Genomic DNA, 25,395 nt, shown 5'->3' on the forward strand with positions numbered 1-25,395 from the left:
TATGTATATATAACTGTCGGAAAGAGGATTTTGATTTTGATTCATCCGACCCCCCCCCCTTCCCCAAGATTTAAAACGCTAACGACGCCAGTGATCTTGCTGAGGTTCTACTCGGTTGGCTCTACTCGGTACCTCAATGATGCGATATGTGATGGTCTCTTTATAGTCCGTTTTCAATTCTTGCTGCATCAACTGGCTGAGGTCCTAGAGGAATGACTTTTAGACCTCTATGACACTGCATATGATGTTTCTTCACTGTTTCAATTCATTGATGTTCTGTGACTCAGCTTGCATATTGTCACTGGATCTTCTTTCTTGTTTCTTCTGTTCTTTCTTCTTTTATCTTTCATCTTATTTCTGCTCGTTGTGTCTTCTGTGTTGTGTCCTTTTTCTTAGGTCGAACATTCTTCCATGTTTTTCTCTACCCTATGCTTGGAAGAACGTAAGTTGCATCTCTAAGTTCCTCTCCTTTAGTTAGAGGCAGATAACAGTAAATGGTCTGAACAACTAATGAGACCTTACCTGATGCTGTACCTAAATTTTATATGTATAATTTATATTCTGCGTGGAAGGTGTTCTATAAGATGCAGGTCAGAACTCTGTACAGGCCAGTCCATTACAGGGATGTTATGGTCGTGTAACAACTCCGCTACAGGCCGTGCAGTATGAACGGTCGTGTTGATGCTCGATCGTGTTGAAAGATGCAATTGCCATCCCTGAATTGCTCTACAACAGTGGGAAGCAAGAAGGTGCTTAAAACATCAATGTAAGCCTGCGCTGTGAGACTGCCACGCATAACAACAAGGGGTGCAAGCCACCTCCAAGAAAAAGATGACCACACCATAATTCCACCACCTCCGAATTTTACTCTTGGCACTACACACGCTGACAGATGACGTTCACCGGGCATTCGCCATACCCACACCCTGCCATTGGATCGTCACATTCTGTACTGTGATTCGTCACTCCACACAACGTTTTTCCACTGTTCAATCGTCCAATGTCTACGCTCCTTACACCAAGCAAGGCGTCGTTTGGCATTTACCTGCGTGATGCGTGGCTTATGAGTAGCCGCTCGACCATGAAATCCAAGTTTTTTCACCTCACGCCTAACTGTCATAGTACTTGGAGTGGATCCTGATGCAGTTTGGAATTACTGTGTGATGGTCTGGATAGATGTCTGTCTATCACACTTTACGAACCTCTTCAACTCTCGGTGGTCTCTGTCAGTCAACAGACGAGGTCAGCTTGTACGCTTTTGTGCTGTACGTGTCTCTTCACGTTTCCACTTCACTATCACATCAGACACAGTGGACCTAGAGATGTTTAGGAGTGTGGAAATCTCGCGTACAGACTTCTAACACAAGTGACACTCAATCACCTGACCACATTTTAAGTCCGTGAGTTCCACGGAGCGACTCATTCTGCTTTGTCACGATGTCTGATGACTACTGAGATCGCTGATAATGAGTAGCTGGCAGTAGGTGGCAGCACAATGCACCTAATATGAGAAACGTATGTTTTGGGGATGTCCGGATGCTTTTGATCACATAGTGTATATATGTATGTTTATATCTCACGATACATGTTGGCTGGGAACCTATCGGCCTCGCAAAATTGGTCTTAATGGGCCAGCACTTCCTAAGTCCGGCCTGAGTATATGTGCTTATGATTCTTTTGATGCTTTACTATACCTCATACCACATGATTTCTATTTCACTTCTTGGCATAATCGTGGGACGTAAAACAAAGATTTCATTTCATTTTATTTTCTTTCTCTTCGAAAAATTCACTTTTACACTGAATACCTATGTGTGATCGTCGTAATTTTGTAATGATCAGCTACTTGCAAGAGCTCAGTTGGTGTATGTTTCGTAAACAGTGACCCACACGAGAAAAAAATCCTACGAAAGTTGTTTATTCTTTCATGATAGTCTATTTTAAATGTTATATCAAATGACATCTTTTTATTTAAAATTTTCGAGTGACATTCAGCGCCCATGATAGAGAACCCTGTGAGAAAAACAGTACTATCCATTCAATACACTTTATGACATTGTCGTATCTTAGTTTGTGCTTCATCTTTTTATCTTCAACCTATCATGATTCATAAGAGCTGGACGCTTTATCTGACGGTGCCCTACATGATAATATATATATATATATATATACAGTATAAATAGGGTGGCCCTTATTTTTACATGTCTGAAGTTTCAAACTCTGACCCTTTCATATTATTCTTTTATATGAAAAACATTTTCTGTGAAATTCGAAACAAATTTATCAGTATTTAGGGGTGGCTCAAGCAATTTGAAGTTCATTGCATAGTCTGCCGCTGAGCACAATGCAAGTTGTACATGACATGCTATCGCGTTTTATAATTATTCATCCCATCATGTATAAATTAATGATAAATAATATTAAATATCAATAAAATAATGAACAATATATTATAATAAATTAATATACTTATACATATGTAAATTTATAAATATAATGGTAAGTATCCTTATCTATATAGCTCTTCTGTCTGTCTGCGTGTGCGCCTAAGAACACCACCGAACATCGAATTGGAAACTTCTGATCCCGCTTCAGGATCTCTGTCAAACATCGTCAAAATTCGATCAAAAAACTTGAGCATCTTTTCTTCCAGTGGAAAGGACTTTAGAAAAATAAGAACCGTCGAACCCAGACACAAGAATCCATTGATGCTGCATTTTCATCATTGATTGAGGAACTTTTTCACATTGCATATTCAAATGCTCCAAATCTGATGAATAATGAAGAAGACAAGATGTTCCTACAACTTCAGCGACGGAAGGGACGGCCTAGCTGTATTGGAAGAGATGCTATTTCAGAAAGAGTAGGAGAAAGTGAAGAAAGAAGAAACACTAAGGAGGAGCAACGATCCAAACTTGAAGAAAATACGTTATTCGAGAAAGCAATGTTAGCGAGCAGTAGCAGCGAAGAAGAGGAAGATCCAACGGAAGCTTAAGGCTCCAGTAAACCAGCTGATGTTCGACTTCGCAATCGACGCGCGAAAGTCTTATATCATCTCAGCTAACCGCAATGTTCGATAGGAACAGACTCAGTGACAGATGTGCCATGATGATTCTCTTCGAGGCTTCTAAGATTTGTGGATAAGATCATTGAGAGCTAGCGATTAATAGATCAACCACTTGCCTTCAGCGTCAATAATACAGGCAATCATTTCCTACTCACATTAACGAGTCATTCAAACCAAGCACAATTTTTACAGTTCACTGGAACGGGAAGCTAATGAGTGATATTAGCGAAGTGGGGTAGAGAGGCTGCCCATTTTGCTATCGACCATGAGAGAAGAAATTGCAAGAAATTCCAAAGTTATCCTCTGGGAATGGAAATACTATCACTTACGCTATGCACACTAGTGTGAAAGAATGGGAACTGGAAAACTTGATCCATGTCATGTGTTTGATACTACCAGTTCCAACACTGGCCGTTCATCACGAGTGTGTATCATTCTTGAACAACTACTACGCCATATAGTCTTCTACACTTCGGACGTCGACACCACATCTGGAATTTATATTTTCCTCTGTCTTTGGAGCATGCTTAGGACCCACCTGTTAGCCAGAAATTCTCATATTCAAACGTTTCAAGCAACAGTGGCCATCCATTGACTAGGGAAAATATGAGAATGTCTTCTCAGACGATTTTGGAGCAGCAGAAATTCGTGATGTCCAGGATGAAATTTCTTGATATGAACACCAACTGCAAAATCATCAACCACGAGATAATTATCACTAACTGCTCTTGTTGATGTTAGTCTTCTTGGGAAGTTCACCATCTGGTCTATCAACCCGGATCAAGTTCCGAGCTCCTGTACCAATGCATCAAGCTTCCTGGATGGCGAAGGCAATCTACGGTCTCAAGGTTTGGTTGTTCCGTTTCACTTAAGCTGACACAGACAGAGTTGCAGATATTACGGGATCTCAACATATTTCTCGCGAAGATTTATGTTAAATTCTGGTTTCTGGTATTCCTGGCTTCTACGAAAACTAGAAATGACTTCCAACTTCTTAAGAAACTTCGCGCTTATCCTCAACATGAGATAGGTTTATCCAGAGTTAGACTTTAACTCAAAACGAGCTATGGTCAATATTCAGCAGAGATAGAAGGAGAAAGTCTATTAACCCGAACAAAGGTGTGTTTGGCGATAGTAGAAAGGAAGAAAAACGTCGATTTTGTGTCAAAAAGAAGCAGAAATATATTTCCTCTTTTTAGCATCCCAAATGATTTTCTCTTGAAGATCCTGATGTATGGAATGAAAGGATGACTGCAGAGCGTGGTGTCGCCCTAATAGAAGAAGCAACTTAGTCAGGATTCTTTAAGACTGAAGAACAGTTGAAGTATGTGATCCAAGTAATCGAACACACACGGGAAAAGTTCCCTGTTGCAAGGAAATCAATTTTTCTTTAGGATCAGTGATTGCAAACTTATATGAGGTTACTCCTAATCGGAATATGTTGTTCTGTATTAATTCAGTAGATACTATTCGAAACTTTTGCAGTTACATTGATATACTGTGAATAAGTGACTCGAACAATTAGCATTAGGCTTTTACATGGCAAATTGTTGAGCCACCTCTAAATATTAAAATTCTTACATTATATTTTGCACAAATTACTTCTATATGAAAAAGAAACTTTTGAGAGGGTCAGAGAGTAAATTGATTTATTTTGAAATTTCACCATATGTATAAGGACCACCCTAATATATATATATATATATATATATATATATATGCTTGTCAAAGTCAAAGCATGGAGCCTTCCTACAGCCCTTGTGCCTTCATGCCCTGTCCCGAAACTGAGGGGACAAGGGACAATCGTATAGCCAATGTGTAACTATTTATTGTAATATTAAGTTCCAAAGAAATATAACACATCCAACTGTATGCACGAAGGAAAGAAACTTAATATTTCCATAATCGGTATTGTAAAAGTTAAGTTGTGCCAAACATTTCTATGAAATACATAAAAAAGTATCCTGTTTTTTTGTCTGTTATATAGTAATCTTAGACTGAACTGACTTGACACATTATACCTAGGTAGTGTTGAAAAGAAAACGTTTGTTTTGCGGTAAATAATGAGTAAATAATGATCTCCTTGTACGTACCATGAAGTAAGTTTGGAATAAAGCATGTAAACCAGTTAGGTTCCTTTGTACTTCGTTGTTGTTACTGCCGATGTGAACTGCGCACGAGAAACAAAAACATGGATAGAAGTCGGGGGAAGTAGCCTTAAAAGGAATAAAACTTTATTGTTTAGATCTTTGAACGAAGGGTTAGGAAGAAAACCTCAGCAGATGATTCGTGTGGAATACTATCCTTTGTACGGCATAGAAACTAGACACTATACAAAATGAATGAAACACTGCTCAAGACTTTCGACATGTATGTGTAGAGCAATTGAGAAAATAATTGGTAGGAAAGGACAAAGTTATGAGAAAGTATTGGGAAAGTAATAGTAAAAGGACCATATTTCTTACACTTATGAGTATGTAGACAAAGAGGTACTCATTAAGACATTGTTTCAGAAGAATTAATATTCTGAGAGGCGTGATCAAAGATATGGTTGAAGAAACAAATAGATAGGGGGAAATTTTCAATATACGGGGCAAATGATCTACCAATAATAGCAGTATACTCAGGATAATACATAAATTTATTTCATACTAATTAATAATTCCAGTTGATACTGAATTAGTTTTCATTTCGTACTGAGCTTTAGTAATGATAATTAAGAAGATAAAAAGCATTAATAAGATTTTAAAGAACAATGACATATCAGTTTTGGATTAATTAGCATTTTATATAACAAGACTAGAACAATATCACAGACAAGAAATATAGTATTATTTCTTGTCTGTAAACAAATGTTGTTGTGCCTCTCTGTGACATGTTTATTAAAAGATCGAAGTAGAATAATGACTTGACTGGAAAATGATTATTAATTTATTCTCGTTTCATTGAAACTTAATATTTAACTGTCTTGAGTTTTCAAAAAGTTTAATTCAGCTCTTAGTAACTTGGTATAAAATGATATTGCTTTAAATTAGTTCAACCGTGGGAAATGGTCTCTACTGAAATCCTCTCATAATTAATAAGATTCAGTATTACTATGTCCTGAAAATATGAGCTAATATTTCTTTTAGTCATTATGATTTACGTAAAATCAAATGTGAAGTTACCATTAGTATTACCTTCTAACTTCTTTTGTCTTTTATTCTTGACTTATAGTATTAATTAAAAGTCATTCGAACGCAAATATGAATTGGCTTTTAACTTTTTGTTAGTAACTGATCATAATACGTATAATGTAAATATTTGCTGGATATGTGCTCGACTTTTTAAATGGCTCTAGTGTACCTCAACTGGAAAACTAATCTTTAAAGAATCTACGTTGATATAGTTTTTTTTGTTCCTCTTTACAATATTTTTATAAACAGAAGAACAACATTTTGATTTTTAATAATACAAGTATGTATTATACAGGGTGTTAATGAACTATACCGACAAACTGTAAGAGGTGATTCTTCACATTAAGATAAGTCAAAAAATTCCTATGGACCTGTTGGGAAAAGTGCATAGTTTCAGCAGTTCATAGGGCTGTACAAAATCAGGAAATTGCCAAATTTCAAGAGGCCCTATTTGAGATTCGAGAAATCGTGGAGTGGTGGTCCTTATCAGCGTAAGGGAAGTCCCGTATACCCAATCCAAAAATGCATATTTCATTAATGTTTAATGAATGTGCAGAGTATTTCCTGCAGGATGAAATTCTCAGACATGCCATCAACCGAATTTTGAGATATGCTCTGACTTTATGATTGGTCCAAAGTAGACAAACGATAAGTCTTGATAGCAGTGAACACAGAATCCTTTGGCGCGATATCGGAAATATTAAGGATCGTCAACAGCACGGTCTCTCGTACTCGGGAAAAACCATGCTGCGATGTTTTCTTTTACGCTTATAACTGAAGAAAACGTGAAATATACGAAATACATCGCGTCAGACGTTATCCCGAATACAAAAATACCTGTAGTTGCCGGTTCCTAATACTTCCGACTTCCCTCCGAAGCACTGAATATTGATTGTTGTCAAGGCTTACCTCCTGCTTACTTTGGACCCTCCTTGAAATCAAGGTATATCTGAAAACTCTATTGAGAGCACATTTGAGAATTATGCCCTGTACAGAATATCCTGCACACTCACTGAAAATTGATGTAATATGCATTTTTTGATTGTGTATGCATGACTTCCTTTAGTTTGATAAGAATCGCCATCCACAGCTTCTGGAATTCGAAATAGGACCTGTTGAAATTTAGCTTTTTCGCGATTTTGGACAGCCCTTGCTCTAAAACTATGTACTTTTGCCCATAGGTCCATATGAACTTTTCCTCTTATTTTGATGTGAGGAATCACCTGTTACAGTTGGTCGGTATAGTTTATTAACACCCTGTATATACTTGTATAACAGTTATCCGAAACGCTGTAGTTTATTGCACACACTAGTTTGAAGTAAAGATCAAAGAGTTATAAAGAATTCATCTATTTTACTGAAAACTATCTCGATAAATTTCAGAAATTTAACAAAGAATGTGCTACTTGTTTCCTTTATTTGAAAAACAATGAGCTTTGTAAGTAATTAAAATAAAATATCAATAAACAGATATAAACAAACCCTTTCCACAGAAAGGAAAAGAAAGCCCATATTTACAACAGGATAATATTTTTTTAATATAGAACATTTGGTACGACGAAGTGAATGTAAACTAAATTGTAAGCCAGTATTTCCGTACTTCGTAAACATAAGATACATAATCACTAGACCAGGGTTTCTCAACCTGGGGGTCGCGAAGATAAGCGAAAGATATAAATATAATTAGAACCTAATACCGGAAAATATTTTAAAATATTTTGAATTTTGTTCTGATAAGCATATTTTTTAACATACTATTAAGAAGAACAAAAAATAGGTCTACTAAACATTTTCAACAGTTGCAGAGTTGTTTAAAATCAATTTAAATGAAAGACGTACGATATGAAACTAAAGAGAATTGCATATTGAAATACCAAAAAAATACAAATGCAACAAAACCTGCATATTGAAATACAATTAAAATTTAAAGCTAATGAGATACCTGGTGTGATTTCACTAGTGTGGTAATATCTGGTTCAATCTTCGTGACGCACATGATGAAGTCATTTAAAATATCCAATAAATTCTTTTTTACAACTGTCCAAGTTGTTTAACCAAAATTATAAATCACTTTACTTTTTTATCATATGACCGAAAATTAAGGGAGTTACGAAGTTTTAAAATTTTCAAACGGCCTCCATTTTGAAACAGCATGACGGATCGGATTCGATATTTATAATATGAATGAACTGACCAAATTTGATTTCAATCCATTCGCTTTTAGGAAAGTTGATGTATTCACTATATACAAGAAATAGACTCTACTATTATAAAAATAGATGGTTATCATGAAATTTTCGCAGTATGTATATTAAAAATCCCACACAAGCTTATTACAAACCAGAAATTATAAAGGGGTCGCTAGCAGGAGGATGTGATAAAATGGGGGTCGTAATTTGAATTAGGTTGAAAACCACTGTACTAGACTAATATACTCTATAAGAATTGATGGGCTAACTAGTGTCCGCGGGTCAGATGCGGCTATCCTGAAAGTTTCATTCAATCCATGGTTGGCTGCCATTATTATTTCAATAAGTTATTTTGGCCCGCCTAAACTATTTTCTTTCTTCTTTGTCTCCTTACTAAAAAGTTTATCTATCGCTGCTGAGAGTATATGACGAATGCTCAGGTATGTTTCTTATTATCCTGATTTTTTTTAAAACATTATTTAATTAAGATAAAATGATGCCGAACATCCACTGATATACCTTTTTACATTCCTAATTTTTATGAATACGCGATGTTTAATTAATATAAAAAAGATTAAAGTATTATCACACTTAGCTCCTTCGTTCCGTAGTTCTGCTTCTGTTGTTGACATTTAGTTATATGTCCTACTAAATAAATAAATAAATAAATAAATAAATAACTCAGCTAAAGGTGTACGTTTTATACAAAGAATATAAATCCTAGACATCCGTGCGATCTTCATCTCTTCAGCCACTTAAGAGTTCTCCTCTGGAAGAGCCCGAGGTCCTAAAGATAAATGAAGAAAAATCTGCAGTTGAGGATGGTTGAAAATGCTAAATATAAGACAAGCATTTCCAATGATCAACGCTCTTCTACTTTGGTTCCCATAGCAACCAAGGTTCGCAGGAAATGTTCTCAGGACTACATCATCGTCTCCTAGCAACTGGTTTCGCACCTTCGCTTTCTTAGTGGAAGAACAATGTTCCCTTAAGATGTAATTACATTTAAGATATTGTACTTGTGGGGAGCATTCCGAATAAATTGCTCAACGATAATCGCTAACTGTTGGCTTTGTACCACATAAATGTCAGGTGGATCTGTTCTTACAAAGACATTAAAGCAAAACTAGGGATGACAGAATACAATAGTGTCTGCAAATTCAACTTCTATGTTAGTAGTAATAAGTAAGTGAATAAGCCTTCTTGTTTTATCTTAATATAGACTTACAAGATTTTCACCATGCATTTTTTAAAAGTCAGATAGTTATATTTCAGGGAAAACACAACTTCATTCTATACACCCGAAGTACTGTGCGTGTCTGTCATAAGTATCTAGATATTATAGTGGTTACGAAAACGAAAATACAGAGCTGAATACAGAGTTATATAGAGTTGTGCCGTAATGTTGAAAGGAAGAATACTTTGGATATCGTAGCGATATACTCTCCCATTTCCAATCAAAATGTTATCAGGTTAAAAGTTTGCTACATTATGGAAATTCAGGGGAACTACAGAAGCTAAAATCATATAAGCAAAATGCAAAAGGCATGCGCCACAGTACAGGGTAGGGGCACGGCAGAAACATAAAAGTTGCACCACTGGGGAGATATTCTGTGATGTGCCTAGTAGTAACGTAGTCGTGATGTGCGAAGTCTAATGTCGTCAAAAGTGAATCGATTTTGGGAGGACAACATTATAGCACTTTCTGATGTATACATTAGTTATTCCAGCATAGTGAAACAATGCCAAACACGGATTTGCTCTTGGGCGTTCCACTGTGAGTGCCATATTATGAAAATACGCTACACGACCGTCCCATACTGTGTATCACCCACTTCCGAAACGGACCATAATGCAGCTGATACTACCGATGATACAAGGAATTAAGACATTGACGGCTTCAAAGAATCCACCGACACAAGATGCTACAGCCATCCGGTTTCGTATGTCTCAACCACCCATCCACCGTAGCATTCACAGAAAGTTATGTCTCAAAGAAGTACTGCGCTGAAAGCTAGCCATATCGTGCAACGGGAAACCAACTGCAAAATGCTGTACCAGCACCACCTGTCGAGAAGTCGGTGGAAGTTTGTATTCACTCTGGACGAGCCGTACGCTTTTTCCAGGTCCACAAGTGCTACGTAAGTTGCTCTTCTCATTCCATTTTTTTTCTTCTAGTAATCCTCTTCATGCAAGTATTGCTTCCCTCGTTCTAGTTTTCTTTCTGAATCCAAACTGGTCTGCTGCTAGTATTTCTTCTATTTTGGATTCCAACTTCTGTAGAATATCTTTGTCAAAATTTTTGAAGCAACTATAAGAAAGCTTATCGTTCCGTGCTTTTCGCATTTCTCAGCACGTACTGTTTTTGGTATTGCCACTACTTGGCTGATTTGGAAGTCTGTAAGCACTTGTTCTTCATAAATGCCGTTAATTAATCTAAACAATCTGTCCTGAACTTTTTGTTCCGCACTTTGTAAGATTTCTGCTGGTATCTTATCAACACCTGGAGATTTTTCATATCTTAGGTCTTGTAATGTTTTATCTTACCTGGAACTGAGTGTGAAGTCTCCTCTTCTTCTATTTTGTCCACGTATTCTAATTTTTCTAATTGCATTTCGCTTCCACACAGTATTTACTACTAGTAGTTTGTTCTTTGTGCAAATTCAGTATTTTTCAACTTATTTGCTCTTTCCTGCTTCATATTTTCCTAGTGTTTTCCTTTCTGCGTCTTCTAGATTGCATTCCAATCTCCTACCAGAATAAGAGTTTCTTCTCCTTTTATATCTTTCATAACATTTTCAATAACTTGCTCTACTTCTTCATCATCCTGCATAGTAACGGCATATAGACCTACACAATTGTTGTATCCCTTGATTTTCTAGCTATGACTTTGTATTTTTCTGCTATGACTTTGTCGTTTACTAGGTTGTGACCTTTTACTCATCATCCTATCTTCTTAGTCATTAACTCCAGTGACGCCGTTTTCCTTGCCCGAGCTAATTCTATATTCATCTGAATAAAAATCTTGTTCTTCCTCTTTCCATTTCACTTCACTGATCTCCACTATATCGACGTTCAGTCGTTAGATTTCTCTCTTAAGATTTTTTAGCTTACCTACTATGTTAAAATCCTGACGTTCCATCCTCCAATTTGTATTGCCTGTCCATAACTAAATGACTTTTTGTTTTACCCTAAATTCATGGAGCTGACTGTTTTTGCAGTATGGGATTCTGAAGTTATTGCTCTACCCATTTGGAGTAATTGAGTTTTAAAAATCATCATTCCCACGCTGCGTGTTCCTGGGAAAGATACGGTGATGGTTTTTCGTTGCCTTTCACCAATCAGGAATGTACTTTTCTGTCAACACTCTTTTGTAGTTTTCGCCATTGTCCACTGCTACGCAAGCACACCTAGATGTTTCTTGTGGGCCGCGATCTTCACTGTGAGGGCCGCTCTACAGGCTAAAGTATCGCTGCTCAGGAGGTATGTGCGGTGTTCTGACGGGTGCATTTGTAAGTACTATATATGTATAATAAAGCATTTTACTTGCTTATGCCTGAATGGTATTGTGGAAGAATATTAATGAGTTTGGGTAGTATGCTGATAGTTTCACTCTATTGCAAATATTTACTATCTACCCTTAAATCTGAGGAACTTTAAACACGAAATCAGCACTCTCCTGGTCAACCTAAGTATGCTAGGTATGGTGAAAAATAAAATGTATATATAAGTTATAATATATGATCGTTAACTTGTATTTAAATAACTACTAGAATATGATTGGCTTACTTCAATTGGTTTACTTTAAAGATTGGGATTTTGGGATATATTCGTAGTCAGTGATTTTGTAACCAGAGTGAAGATTATCTATCTAAAACTCAATGTGCTGAATAAATACCATGCGTTAAGCATCGGTAAATGATATTCTGCAGTAGTTGGCCGCCAGTCCAGTTTGGGTCCTAAATGGTATGAATGAAAAGAAAATAGCATTTAACGTTCCAATTTTCGTTAATCTAATAACATTTTTAAGTATCTCCCCTTCGAACTGGAGCTGAAATACATAAATGCTTTTAATAATGAAAATAATACTGTAATTGAATTGCTTTATACGTAAGTAAAATTGAAAATCAAAATTCTTATTTTGTTCGTGAGAGCCACCCGATTATTACAAATAGTGCACGGTAACGCGTAGGAATGTGACAAAGTCTACATCCTCAACCTCTGATCGAATACGCAGTGCGTGATAGTAAAACTTCTTTCAATGATTCAAATGTTGTTTACTGATCATTCGAATCCAATTGTGATGTATCAACTTCCAATAATTTCGTTGCAGGCATTTTACAATGCATGAATTAACTGCCAATAGAATGGAAATTGCTCCCTCGGACAACTCAACTTGCAGTGCGCCGCGCTTTCTGCCTCGATCGAAAAAAAAACTCACGGTACAATTATGATATTGCGGAAAGAAGAGGGACACTTCAACAACACTATGAGGACCAAATTATCACTAAACAGTATTTTTCAAGGTATCCTAGTATTTACTAAGTCCTGATATAACGTGACTGGTGGGTATTTTTTAAAATAAATATTACTTAAAGAAGTATTTAAATTAGAAGTTAATTTCTTATTGAATGAAAGAACATTTAGCCAAGCAACTCTAGTTGCTCTTCCAAGTTGAAATGCAGAGACCAAAAGTTCTTGAAACCGCATGATATGAAAGAAACTCGTAACTAGAGCATAAAATTGCAAAAGTTGGCAAAAAGTTCTCTTGTGTGGATTTGAAGGTGATAAACTATCTTCTAAAACTCACATGTAAAGTACTCCAAGTCCTCTGTTTCGAAAATCATCTTGGTTTCACTTTCTTTCATGAAATATTCACGACAGCTGAAGCAGTGAACGATGAAAGATGTTTTATGAAACTGTCTGTCAGTATTTTTCATTCTCCAGACCTCTAATGCTTTTAATACCTGCTTAATTAACGTTATGATTGTTTAGCAAAGCAAGTATTCGTTCAGGACATACTTTACTTTAATGATTTGTAAGAGGCAGCTCTCTTGAAAGACCAGAAATCTGCCCTCACGAAATGGTGGTAAAATAGAGAAGCTCTTTCTCTAAAGTTATTATTCAAATTAGGTTCCTAAGCCTGGAGATGCGATGATGGAAATACAATATATGCTATGGCACAACCGAGAAAATGTTACTTACATTTGTTTTATTTTGTGTTTTGTCGAGTACCTCAATTATGTTTTTACTTGCTGAATTTAGATCAAAATGCGAAATCTTCAACTGTAAAGAAAAAGAAATGTATACGTATAAAATTTATGAACAGTAAATTTCTTTTTTTAAAAAATAGATTAATAAAGTTCATGTAACTATTACATTATATAAGAAATGTCCGAACCTGCATAGTATATAATACGTGTTACTTTGTAATCAATAGTTTTAGTATTTGAATTTTTTATATAACTTATCAGTTTCAGTGTTTTTCTAATGACGTCCCATATTTATTTACGTCTCACAATTATGGATGAAATACACCCATTTGGAGTATCACTGCTCCTATCACCACTATTATTATTATTATTATTATTATTATTATTATTATTATTATTATTATTATTATTATTATTATTATTATTATTATTATTATTATTATTATTATTATGTGCGTTAGGATAAAGGAGACGAATGATTAATGGAAGGGAATAATTATGAAATTGATTTTTTGTTCTCTCGCACTAAGAATTGAATCCGGGACTACGTACACCAAAGGCACAAGCGCTGGCCATTACACCAGCGGGAAGGACCACTTTAATTCAGCTTGTCTTGACAGTGCGTGAAGTTAGAATCACAGGTTCAACGAAATGTACATAGAATCAGGACGCCCGTCATCCTCCACTACGCACGATAAGATTCAGCAAGCAGTAATAGTTCTCATCAATTTATATCAAGGGTAAAAATGGATCTGAAAAGGTAGGGGAGACGAATGACGTCAAGCCGTTCTTTGCCCATTGCATTTTTATAGAAAGCGTGGGGACGCAACAGATATTTTCTGGAAGTGGGGGACGACATTCCCCTCACCTTTACTCCTGATTTATATTCATTTCCAGCAAGAATTCTGAATACTATTGTACTACAGTATTACTTTTTACCAGCTTTGTTCTTAATGAGACCAAAGTTCTTATTTAATAGTTATTTTGCATTTGTATGGTATTCAACATCTGTTTGTTACAATATTCGTAAAAATTTTAGTACAAACAAGAGCGCCAGATTTTGAAAATCAGTGAGGATGATTTAATGGAGAGTCAAATAATTTCATCCCTTTCGCTATCAACCTAAGTGCAAGGTTCGAAAACTCACTTTTCGGTTCCAAACAATATGTCTGCTAGGTAAAAGAACAAAAAAAAGCCCAATATATGCTTCATTTTATTTGCATGTAAATAAGTTTCCTTACCTATCTTATCTTTGGCCGATTTCCTTCTTTTGGAAATATAAACGAGAATTGCAATCCCCTTTTTTCATGCTAATGTAAAACATTACTAATGATAAGTTCCGTATATAGCTTATGTGTTTGTAACCCACCAGAAACAAATAATGCCGGAAGTACTGGCCGAAAACGTCATGTTTGACATTAATTCATAGTGCACGACAGAGGATTCTGGGGATACCCTCAGCATTAGCGGGCTGGTCGGAATCCTTCCCGGGAAATTTTTTAAAAAATGATTGTTCTAAATATGTAGTTTTAGATATTTTAATTTTTTTTATAGTGAAAAATATTCTTAAATGATGGTATGACGACGTAATGGAAAAGTTTCCTTGATTCTAAATCCCAATCTTAGAATTCGCCATGCCATTCCGAACACTAACCTTTGGATTTACAGTTTTCAACAGGAAGAAAAGCAAATGACGTTAGATAAATAAAACTCTTTTTCACAATCAGCTGTGCAAACAGGTAGTCCCATAGTAAACTGAAGTACCTGTATTTTTATATGTGAAGTATTTTATAACGATTGAGATGAATTCGTTCAAACTAAGTTTTACATTTCTCCAATTGACCTCCATCCTCTTATTTTTCCAAATATTTTTATCTACCACAGTTTCAGCGTTTGAGCTCTATTCGAAATTCTAGCAGGGAGAATGGTGTTCTAAGGGACTCTGGCCACCACTGTCCCCTCTAGTTACATCAATCATTGAAGCCATACAACCGAATCCGCAGAAGGAGTTGAAGGTCATACTAGAAAATATAGGAAGTGCTTCAACAGTTGGATTCTTCATTTGGGATAAGCGTTCCACATCAAATGGTTTCCTATTTTCAATTCGGCAAATTAAATCTGAATTTCTAAATCAGTACTCTGTGTTTTAGTGAAACATTCCTGATAATTATTTGACAGAATGTAACTCAGAGTTTTAGAACATTACCATTTCTTTATTTTATTTTTGTTAAGTTACTTTGATAAATAATGTAGCACAAATATTAGTTTGGCAAAACCCACTTGTGACAACATTATGTCTACAGATGAAAGATATGTAGAATCATTGTCCTTTCTCCATGCTTGGCCTTTATTTTTCGCATTGCTGCAGAGTTCTTTACTTAGTAATATGGCAAATCTATCTCTGGAGAAGAAGGAACAGTGGGGAATCGTAATAACACGAATACAAACGAAACAACACCATCACCAAACATCCTTCCTCGCTGGCCTTCCTTCCCCAGGGAGAAAAACCCCAGAAGATCACTCCTGCCACGTTTTGGTTTATTTCTTTTCTTTTGTCTTTCCCCGTTTGTTCTTCTTTCAATAAGATGAACAATCTTCAGCATCATACAACAGAGTTGTGTGTTGAACACCAAAACGCCAACAACAGTATTAAAGAAGATAGGACGAACACTACATACTGAAGATAAGCTTTAGCTTTACAAAGCTTTATATACTAAGAAAAGTGGAATATGCTTAAATGACAGTATCGTATTTCTTTTTAATATGAACATACTACTCTACGAGAAACACTCGTAGCAAAGTGCTTGAGAAAGACATGATAAACACTTTGTGATAGTATGGAACAATTAAAATGTGCTATCGAGTTGAACACTTGTGTCTGTGATATGACTGTCCTGTGGGTGGGGCAAGTTGCCCCAGTCCTTGCGCTCAAAGCAGGGGCGTCATTTAGGGGGGGGCAGGAGGGGGCAATTGCCCCCCAAGAGTTTGAGGAACACATATACTTTAATCAATTCTATACTAATATACTAGTACAAAACATGAAAGTCTTATGTCGCTGGTGCTCTTGTCCCCCCCAAGCGAAGTCTGAAATGACGCCCCTGGCTCAAAGGGCCACGCATCATAGGATGAAAGATTTAGGCCTGTCAGAAAAAATAACAATTTTACTATGTCTATTAATTTTTGAATAATTTCTGGGATTCAAAACATTTAAGAGATAATGAAGCATCATTTTCAAAGACTTCTTACGACTGTATACTATTAATGTCGCTAAGTGTACTCATAATGTTAACAATGCCTACATTAAAGATAGCTTTGTGCTGGATATTATTGATATGAAAAAGGCAAAGACATCACAAAATAATTTATCCATGCTGATATGGAATTCTTACCTAATCATTGGTTTCGCAATTTGCTTTTGCTTCAGGGGCCGCGGTGGCTCAGTGGTAGAGCGTTCACCTTTGATGCATAGAGTACTTGGTTCGATCCCAGCTCACGCTAAGTGAACTTTGTGCTGGACAAACACCGCGAGTGTGTGAGTTTTCTCGGGGTTGTCCCATTTCTTCTAGTGTCTTCATTCCAACATTTCATTCATTTCTCATCATCACCGTCTCCTTTAGCCTAGCTGGCACAATCATAGGACTTAAAACAAAAAGATTTCATGTCATTCACTCTTGCCCCAGGCCCTACTAATCGACGTGACGGCCCCAGCTTTGACAATCCATTCAAGAATAATAATATAATAAGGAAGAATAAGAAGAAGTCCGTGATAGACAACGTCATGTCTGTGTTTTTTCTCGAGGTTGTCCGTTTCCTCCTACATTCTGATTCCATCATTTTTTCATAAGCATTCACTTCCATTAGTTATCAGTCGCCTTTTAACTTAAAAGGCATAATAATATACCATTAAATAATAATAATGCCTTTGGTACACCCTAGTGGCCTACTGCAGTAAACTACCTACCATTCATTTTTCATCATCTCTTTTAGCCAAAAGGGTATAATAGTAAGATACAAAACTTAAATATACATAATACGATAAAATCTTCAAAATGAGTAGGTCATTAATTGGCACATTCAGAATTTTTAGTGTAAAAGATAAGATCATATTTGTATGCTGTAATACTTATGATCGTTTCTTTAATAAACACTATGAAAGTCTGACTTGGACATCAATGGCTCTCTGAAAAGATATCCAATGTACAGAAATGCGTGCAAGATAAAGGAGGACGAGGAATGATTGTCATTCATTGTACAAAGAAATTGTTGTATATTGTACTACTGTAACAAAGAACTTTATCTGTGTACAAGCTGGGCTCAAAATCACAATCGGGTACTATATTTGTAGTCAAAATATTTAACTCTTCGCAAATGAAATTTGTCTGCTCGTAGAAACTTACCGTACATTGAAGAAGGCCGAGTGCCTTCTCCTTCATCTGCATATCAAAATGCAGATGAGTGCACATTTGCATATCAATATTTAAATATATAGTAATTTGTGGTCAAATTTATTGCTTAATACTTAGCGTTTATGTTAATGATTATCTTATTATTATGAATATTATTGGGTAAACACCGAGCGTAATACCAGAGTATTAATACAATATTGCAGTATATTGTAGTTATGTTTGTATTTTATTTCCTTTATAGGCTATGAATCATTTATTTCTTGCGTGCATCTCATTAATGGGACAGTATATTGTATACATTACATGCGTTAATGAAGTTATATAGTCATCCTACTATTCTACATACTATTAATTAAAGGAGAACTTATATCATATACAATGGATTCATGTATAGAAGCTTGAACTTTGGGGCTACAGAGCTAGTTGGACAGAGAATTTTTTTTCTCTTGGCGACACTAGTCCGCCTTGAAACTGCATGTGAGGTCTATGACAACTCACGAGTGAAGAAATCCCTGAATTACCAAGAGAAGATGACTCATTAAGTTTAGGAAGTATTCTGTTAACTTCCTCTTGTATAGCAATGATGAGGTGGATACATTGCTTACAGACGCTCTCCAGGCTTTGTTGAAAAAGTCGTAAATTTTTTAGCGTCAACATGATAGATTCTGAATTTGTAAAGGAGAGATTTTCACACCTTTTAAAAGAATCTCACACGTCGCAAGCTCTTGGCTTCGCTTCACCCAAAGTTCGTTAGTCATAAGCAAGCGGATCTAAGTATTTCTCCCAGGATGCACTGCACTTTTGAAAACATGTATTTTATTTTGACTCATTTTATGTGTAAAATATTAATATTAACGTATTACGCTCACTAGTTCTTGGAAAGACCGTTTAAAATTCATGACTAGTTTTGTCAACGTGTTTCCCTTCGTTCAAGACACTTAGATCTTGTATATTTTCAAAATTAATCATAACCTAAGATGTTTCTTCTCTTTCTCTCTTGTGATAATGGCTACCGGGGTTGGTAGCAGACAGTTTTGAGGGAAGCCAGAGGAAAAGAGACTTCCTACAAATACTCAGAGAGATGACAGCTGTGTATATTATTACCAATGTATTCTGTATATTATTTACTTTATTTTTGTATATTTAATCATGTGTATCTATTATTCAAAGTGTTAATTTCAGTAAAAATAGCAAATGCTTATAATGCTATTGTGATGGACTTCTGTTTGGTGCAGGAGCTTTTAAATCGGCCGCTCTCAAACGTGATGGCAGCACCTACCAAGAGGTGTCTGTTAGGTGTGCAGGCAGAAGCTAGTTTTCTGTGGTGTTGGATGTAGGAGACCACCCACGATATTCGCCTGAGGCATCAAACCCTTTGTGGGAAAATTCTTAGAAGAGCGAGCCGACTAGTTTCTTAGAATTGTTGAGTTTAATAACCTGTTCATGTGCTGAGCAGAGGCAGTGGTTTCATAGACACAGGAGAGTATACTTCTAAACTATCGGGTGTGCAGTTTAAAACTTCTCAAGTATTGAGAAGTAACTACCCAGAACTGTGTGAAGGTTCCGTTCTTCCCAAGGAGTTCTGTGAATTATATACATGTATAGTCATGTATCGGGCAGCAATTCTTATTAGTGGACAGTGCTTATAACTATCAATTTTATTGTGGAATTACTATGAGTGATACAGAACAGTGCTATTCTCCAAGATTGAAAATCACTTCATGTTCGTTTGTTTCACCAAAAATCAATCTTTTCAAATATTGTCGGATCTATGGCTATTTTGGCTATATCTAGGCCAGCATTGCTAAATAGCAGTTATTTTACCAACAGAACTTATTAACAGTGCAGTGGCACTGATCTTTAATTCCTGGTATGGAATAGAACATTCATTGTCAAATCTCTATTTGGAATTTACTAGGCCTGTCACGCTATTATTCAGTGCCATCCTTGAATTTAAAAAAAAACAAGGAGACTAGCAGTCATTTAGTATTGCTACTATGCTGACATTCCTTGAGTCAGTACCATCAACCTAGTGACCATCCAGTTGGTCTGCTCGCCAAGAACATTCTCAAGTTTTGGTGGACATTTTAGTGGAATGGTAATGTGGGAAACTACCATAGTGAATTGCCATCATGGACAGTGTATCAGCCCTACCTTAAAATTAGACTACCAATAAGTGGACATTTGAGATTTTGAGTCACCAGGACTCTGCTTCGTACATATATATCTATTATTATGAGATGTTACATATAAAGTTTGTATCATTTTGTTTTATCCTCCTCTCTGAAAGACTTTCAGAGACTCTGAACTTACAATTATGAGGAGTGAATATTGTTTTAGTGTACCTGTTTAGCAGATCATTTGAGAGGTCAGGGAGACCTCTAGTTCCAATATATTATTATTTTTTTCTTTCCTATATTTACAGTGTGAAAATTTGTGTATTTCGCTTAGTGAGTGGTGCACCAAAAATTAGAAGTAAATTCATAATAAGTGTGTGTAAAAATGGAAGTGTTGAGTGTAACCTACATTCCTCTATGGTCGGCATAAGAAAGAATAAATCTTCATCTATCAAAAGTATAGCGAGGGTGTCTGTTTTCCTGTACGGTGAGTACCCGAATGCTAATCCCTATGTTTTTGTTTCAGGAGTGAGAGTCAAGGAAACATTTCTCCTTACTCTCGTACATCTGACCATCTTCCTGAATGGGGCCCAGGAAGAAGCACGCCCAAAGAACTTAAAGACACAGTTATGAGTATAAAGAGTGATTAACAGGCTGCTACCTGTTTGTTTTGAAATTTAATTTTTTTTTTTTTAACCTTTGTTGATTCTGAAACTCTTTATAAGTAACTGCAAGACCGTAACTGTTGTCAGAGAATACCCTGAGTTTTGATTTTTGTTTGTTTTATTCGTTTTATTTATGCTCTACTGACTATCAAACGTGGCAGTGGCGGCTTCCACAGGAGATCACCATTATCTCTCCAAACAGGGATGTACTTATGCAAACGCATTTAATTTGCATTCTATTTAGATTTACATAATTATTTGAATATCCCTAGCCACTCCACCTTATTTATTCATCATTATTGTGGTGGTGGTTCTTTGGTATGCATAGATTTACTCTATAGCTACCTGCACCTCACAACATCACTAGGAATATTTATTCCTTTCGCCTATTTTATCTGCTGGTAATTCATCTGTTTTACTTTTATTACTTTTTATACCAATGCTATAATTAGAACCCAATTGCTAGTAAACTTTTTGCGGCTCTTCATAAGGTGTGATGAAAGATAAACGCATAGTGTATCTTAGCTCTTGTTTTTGGAAATATACAGGGTGGTAGGTAACTCCATCGAAAAACTTTGGGATGTGATTCCTTATATGAAATGGAAGAAAAAAGTTCTAATAAACATGGGTCAAAAAACGTCTCCTTTCAGAGTAATAAAACGCCGAATATTCGAAAAATCGATATTTCAAAACGGCCTGGCTTAGAAATTATAGGGTCTATCTAAAGCGGTTTAAGAAATTACACAGGAACTATTATGCGTTCTGTCTAAATATCTATGTTTCAGAATTCACCGGTACCAGCGAAACCAACGCACCGTTAGTACTTAAACTTCAACTTCCTTTTTACAGTTCGTTTCGCGAATAATGGAGGATGGTAAAACATGGATATTTAGATAGAGCACATAATATTTCCTGTGTAATTCTTTAAACCGCTTGGGATAGGTCCTATAGTTTCTAAATCGGGATGTTTTGAAATGTGATTTTTTGAATTTTCGGCGCTTCATAACTCTGAAAGGAGAAGTTTTTCGACCCATGTTTATTAGAACTTTTTCCTTCCGTTTCATATAAGGAATCACCTCCGAAAGTTTTTCGATAGAGTTGCCTACCATCCTGTATATTTTTTAGAGTGTTTATCAGAATTCCTTTATATATTTACTGTGTTCGTGTCCCTGTTCATCCGCGAGATAAAAAATGAAAAAAAAATAACTCAAGAACCACTTGATGGATCACCATCCATTTTGACCGGGATGCAAAGGGTCAAAAGTTAGGAATTGGGTAAATTGTGGATGCTGATATTCCAACCGGAAGTAGTATAACTCAACCATTTCCGGTTTTAAAGTTGATCACTATAGTGTACAGGAGGAGGAAGGGGTAATAGTTTGGGAAATGGTAGTATGGGTGATTCTAAACAACAACAAAAATAAAGTTAATATGAACACAAGTCCTAATCTCAACGCTTTGAGAGCTACAGGTTATGAATATATATACTTTATATTGCGTATTGCTCACCCTGTACTTATTCTACAGAAGTGATACACAACGGATTTGAAAGATGATGGAATGACCTTTCCAACGATATGCAATATGTGGCAGTGGTATATTTGGCAGAGAAGTTATTGAGGGGTATTTTGGAATCAGTGTTGCCATCCAATTTCTTTAAATAATCTTAACTTTCTCAAATTTCCCTCTATAGCTTCCCTTCTGAAGACAACACTACCACATGCTGCATACCGTTGGAAAGATCATTCCATAACCTTTCCTATCCGCTATGTCTTACCTCTGTAAAATAGTTACAGGGTTAATAATACGAAACAAAGTCAAAAATGGTTCACAACCTGAAGCTCTCAAACCGTTGAGATTCGGACCAATGTTCATATGAACTTTTTTGCTTAGAATCATACTACAATTTCCCAAAATATTGCTCCTTCCTCCTGGGACACCCTGTATAACAAAAATAGTAATAGATAGCAAGAAAAGGTTTCCTGCAAGTGATTAAGCGTACCAAGAATACATTTTATCTTTATCTCTAATTCTCTACTAAAACCTAAAGTAATAGAAATCCACTACGACTTCTGGATTCAATATTGATCTACATAGAGGAGAAACGATAGGAAATAGTGAGAAGCATTTTTTGGAATCGATTTAGCGTTCTATCAATGAATACATCTTCTCTCTAGACTTTTTATATTCCAACCAGAAGTTAAAGACACGAACCACTTCCAGTTATAATGCTGATTGCTGCAGAGTAAGAAACGGTAATACATAACGGAAAGCTGTTTTCTGGAATCAATTAACCGTCTCAAAAAATGCATTCCACTTCCACTGTAATCTCTCAACTATAACCGACCATTTTCGGTTTTAACGTTGATCGCTAAAGAATAAAAATAAAACAGTAACAGATAGCGAGAAGCGGTTTTCTGTAATCAATTAAGCCGAGAATATGTTTTATCTCCAACCTAATATCCCTACTAAAACTAAACGTAGTAGAAATCTACAGCCTATCTGATTTCAATATTATTTGAAGAAATATCACCCATAGAAACCACACTCCATCAGATCGAGCACAAGAAATTGGCATATGTAACATGAACTCTTTGTTTAAGAAAACTATTGTAAATTTATTTTGTAATATGCCAACACTGTAATTGAGCTTATGTCTGTTGTGTTGATGACAAATAAATAAATAAATAAAACATGGTATTTTCAATCTCCAGTCTTTCCTTGGTGGTCGGGAATGATTGTCAACGTATGGAGAAGTTTGACCATTGACAGTTATAATAATAATATTAGATTTTTTTGTTACTCTCTATTGTTAAGTTCAATAATGAGATTGTCACATTTTCTCAATATTCGATCGTGACTTCTGGTCCAACCTGTAGTGTTGCAATGCATGAAAACTGAATTACGGATTATTGCAAAATGATTAAATAAATTAAACCTATTATAGAGTCATTGTTCCCTTTGCTGTTGGTCACCACCAACAGTGAACAATACTTTCCAATTTTCTGCAAGAGCTACTCATAATAGGTCGGGTGTTTATTGACTTCTTTTGGTCTAGTGATAATTAATTAAATTTTCGTTCTATCATCTTCACTATCGCAGAAAACAATAAACTGTTCAGTGACAGCAACAGAAAAAAACAACCTGTCTATGCCAACAATTATGTATTGCATATTTTGAACGCCATATTCTCTTTGTTTCGACCTCATTATTCGGTGTTATTAGAGCATGATTTACAGATTATCAACACTTGCAGAAAGTTCATACCAACTCCAACATAAGAAAGCATCGAGGATTGATTGTTTTAGAACAAATAATGTATAATTACTTAATCGATTTCAGAAGAAGAGTATAAAGGATGAACTTGGGAATTATAGACAATGAAATACGAACGATGACTTAAACTTAGTTTGTGTTATCGTTCGTATTTCATTGTCTAAAATAGTGATGAATTTCGTGTCTAAGAGGAGGTTGACCCCAAATTATCTTTTTAAAAAGTCTTAACTGATTGAAAGAAAACTACTCATCTAGATAATAGATGAAACTATTAGAACTCATATTAATCAACATCGTTAAAATTCATATTAATTCTACGAGATACATGCTTATTTAGAAGGGCTCCATAGGACTCAATCTTCCTAATTCTTCCTCTCTCATACAAGAATTACCACCTTTCCGAAGCAAATATAGGGACACTTTGTGAACGCTAATTGGGGAAGAAATGTCTCCATAATGTCTCTCTGTATATATATAAAGAATGAGTCACAAAAAACTTGGCCGCTTTCCTCCCGCCATATTTTCTAGTATATAAGATGAACATTGGCAGCACTGTGCATAAGCAAGGACAGACTGTCGATCTTACTCACGAATGGATTGTCAGTTGTGAAGTGCGCGTGGTGTGGTAAAGAACGACGAGTCAGTTAGAAAAATGAAAACTAATTGTGAACAAATACCTCGAAAATCCAGGTATGTCCTTAAATAAATTAAGCAAACTCGTAAAGTACCCTCGGTCTACTGTGCAAAATGTAATTAAAAAGTACACACAAGATTTAACTGTTGAAAGAAAACCTGGCTCAGTAGAAAACCGGGGACTAGCCAACCGAAGCTGGAGAAATGGGTTACTGCATTGCTGCGTCAAAATCCGAATTTATCGGAAAGAACAGTTGGTGGTGTGGTCAAAGCGTCCCAATCTACAGTGCGCAGAATTAAAGCAAGGAAAGGTTTACGATCTTTCAAAGTGCAAAAGGTACCTAACCGAGACGAAAAGCAACAACTGACGGCAAAATCCAGAGCAAGAAAACTCTGTGATCAGTACCTTACTCAATATGAATGTTGCATTATGGACGACGAAACCTATTGTGTCGCTGATTTCAGTCAAATTCCCTGAAAGGAGTACTACGTGGCACTGAAGAGGGGAGATGTGCAGGATAAATTTAAACAACGGAAGGCATTCAAATATCCCAAAAAATATTTGATTTGGCAAGCTATTTGTTCATGCGGTAAAAAAAGCAAGGCGTTCATCTCAACAGGGACAATTAACGGCTAAATTTATACGAAGGAGT

General features: G+C 35.9%; 1 protein-coding gene across 1 annotated transcript in view; it reads left to right on the forward strand.

The window, feature by feature from the left end:
* The window catches only part of Myo95E (Myosin 95E), a 1,268,077-nt gene that overhangs the window by 1,095,561 nt on the left and 147,121 nt on the right, over positions 1-25,395 (forward strand). The gene's annotated exons all lie outside the window — the stretch shown is intronic.

Source organism: Thermobia domestica, chromosome 2 (genome assembly GCF_964235325.1).
Source record: "Thermobia domestica chromosome 2, izTheDome1.hap1.1, whole genome shotgun sequence".
Lineage (NCBI taxonomy): Eukaryota > Metazoa > Arthropoda > Insecta > Zygentoma > Lepismatidae > Thermobia > Thermobia domestica.